Genomic DNA, 2940 nt, shown 5'->3' on the forward strand with positions numbered 1-2940 from the left:
TTCCGACTATCTCATAATCTTGTTAGGTTGAAATACACAAAGAATACCTGGCCTCCCTCAAATAGGTCTGTGTAAAAGGAGGAGTTTGGTTTTGGTTTCTCTTGGTCAATTGCACAGAGATGAAAGCACTGGGTCCTATGGAAAGTATGTCCCTCCCAGCCTGCCCTGGCCATCACCCCAGCTGCCACTCCAACAGGATCTGGGTGTCCCAGGCACTTCTGAGCAACTCTCCACTCCAGAGTTCCTAGGAGAAGGGCAGGAGGACACTCAGATGTGAATCCCAAAGCTGTCACCTCCTGTGCCAGCTGCTGGGCCGGGAATCCAGATCCCCTGCAGTGACTTATTTGCTGGGCCAGAACCAGGCCTTGGACAGAGTCCGGATAGCTCTTGGGGCTCCGGGCCAGGGAGAGAAGGGGACACTACAATGCATGGACCATACAGTCCTCCAGCCCAGCAGCCTCATGCCTCAGCAGGAGAGGAGGAATCTTCAGCCATCCACAGGAGGATCTGCAGCCATTGTGCACACCTATTCTTCCCACGCGCCTCTCCCTCCAGTACCTATTGTGTGCGCCACCTGCCCCCACCAAGGCGTTGCCAGAAGGTGCCTTGTGTGTGTTCCTGGCTGTGCCAATCCCTTAAGGTCTCCCTTCCTACAAAGATCTGTGACTCGCGCCGTCTTTGCACGCGTTCCCACTTGCTCAGGTTGGAAAGATACATTTCCCGTCAACAGGGGAAACTGCTCATGTAGCCTTTGGCTGAGTTGGCAGCTAAGGCAGATGCTCAGAGCCCAGCTCTTGAGAGTTGAAGCATCCCACGGTTCCCCACTGCTCCCAGGAGTGGTTACCTGGGCACTCTCTGCCTGTCACCCCTCTCCTGTCCTGGGCGCTGAGGACCTGCCAGTAGGGCTCAGTTGCCTGGAGCCCGCTCACCCCATCCCCCAGTTCACTTTGCGTGTGGGATCTCCCTGTTGCCACTGGCCCTGGACGGAGTGACAGGCCATCCTACAAGTACCCAGACACTTGGCATCAGTGGTGTGTCAAAACAACTCCAAGGGTTTTCCGTGATCCTGCAAGCCCTGTGTTCCTTGCTGGCCATCTGCCTTCAATTTGAATGCACAGGTACCACAGCAAGCCAGCACTGTGTGCTCCCAATTCCAGGGTGTCCTGCAGCTCGGCCAGTGCACTGAGCACAAGGACTCTCTGTGGGGCCCAGGAGCAGAGAGTCACCCCTTTGGGGCCCACAACACCCGGCTGTGCTCCAGACTCATGTCCAGAGAAGATCGTGTTGAGGGCCCTCAAGGAGAGGGGGCAGGGATGCCCGAGCAGGACAAGGACCCCAGGATCCAAGAGAATCATTGTTTGGACAAATGGAGGCAAGATGGCGCAGTTCCGGGTTCTTCACCATCAACTTTCCCGCCTGGGAAAGACAGGGGTCGACTGCGCAGGCGCAACCCGACCTCCGACGGAGAAAAACCGGAACCCGCCTAGCCACGCCTAAGGCCCGGCCCCTGACCTGCCTATGTGCCGCCCACTGCCCTCCCACTCCCAGGCCCAGGACATAAAAGCCGCTCCCTGTGGGCGCACTGCACGAACTTCCTCAGACCCCACTCCCGTCGGGACTGCATTAGGAACCTTGCCGGAGAGCTCCACCGGGTGACTCCCCCGGCCTCCCCTGCCAGAGACCGACGAACCTCACCCCTCCCCCACAAAGCTGGCTGACCAAAAAATAAAATAAATTTGCAGTTTTGCTCCTAGCCTTGCCTACTCGCTGGTCCTTTAATACTCGCCCTGGTGAGCCTAGAAAGCAAATCAGTTTCCTAGAAAGCAAATCAATCATGATCAGAGAAGGGTTCCCGAGAGCACCGGGGATGCACGGTCTGCATTTAGGCCCCTGCGGGACAATGGAGGCCTTTCTCCCTTCGTGCCCAGGCCTGGACCTCTGCAGAGAGACTGCCATGCCCAGATGTCAGAAGTCTGGGATATACCCAGAGATCTCAGTCCTCCTGGATGAGCTCATCCCCAAACGAAATGCCATCTTGAGCTCCTACAACCCCCCTGGAGGCTTCCTGTCACTAAAGAGGAGGAGGGGGCCAGCCTCATCCCACTGTTGGCTGCCCCTCAAGTCCTCAAAGACGGTGAGTGAGGACCAGCCTCAGGCTGTCTCTTGGGGTCTCGCCCAGTGTGAAAAGGCGGCAGATGCAGCACCAGGGCAGACGCTTGCCCCTAGGAATGGCTCCCCGACATCCCAGGCCTCTAGGCCCCGTAGACACAAGTTTCCCCTGCTGCCGCTCAGGCAAGGGGAGCCTCTGATGCTGCCACCTGCCTTACAGCTGGGGTCCGGGTCACTGTTGAAGACCTGGACCTCGAGAAGGAGGTTGCACTCTGCAACAGTGCACTGTGGGATGAGGCTAAGGCCATCTGGGACTACAGACCCTCATGGCCTTCCCACACTTTGTCCTCACTTGCAACAGGGACTTCTCATCTGCCTGTTGTACATTAAGCACCCAGCATGGAGGTACAGCAGGAGAGACACATGTCCCAAGACTTTGTGGCTGTCTTTCTGGGCTCTCTTATCTGTCCCATTCATCTGTGTGTCTAGTTTCATGCTAGGACCGTGCTGTTCTGGTTACCACGCACTTGTCAAAAATTTTGTCATTCTAATTTGCAATGAAATGGGATGCCTTTAGTTTTGTTGTTTTTGGTGAGGATGACTTTGGTTCTTTGAGCTCTTTTTTGGTTTCATATGAGTTTTATGACTTTCCAGTTCTGTGAGTGATGATGTTGGTATTTTGGTAGGGGTTGTATTGACTCTCTAGACTGCTTTGGGCAGTGTGGTCATTTTAATGCTATGAATTCCTTCTGTGGGCATGAAATGATTGTCCATTTCTTTCTCTCCTCTTAAACATTTTCATCAGTGTTTTCTAGTTTTCCTTGTAGAAGT

The 2940-nt window shown here is 54.9% G+C and overlaps 1 pseudogene; it reads left to right on the forward strand.

The window, feature by feature from the left end:
* The first annotated feature begins 1157 nt into the window (after positions 1 to 1157).
* On the forward strand, positions 1158 to 2696 carry LOC117087337 (annotated as a pseudogene).
* Positions 2697 to 2940: the final 244 nt, after the last annotated feature.

The sequence above is a fragment of the Trachypithecus francoisi genome, unplaced genomic scaffold, assembly GCF_009764315.1.
Source record: "Trachypithecus francoisi isolate TF-2019V2 unplaced genomic scaffold, Tfra_2.0 Contig00644, whole genome shotgun sequence".
NCBI classification, from domain to species: domain Eukaryota; kingdom Metazoa; phylum Chordata; class Mammalia; order Primates; family Cercopithecidae; genus Trachypithecus; species Trachypithecus francoisi.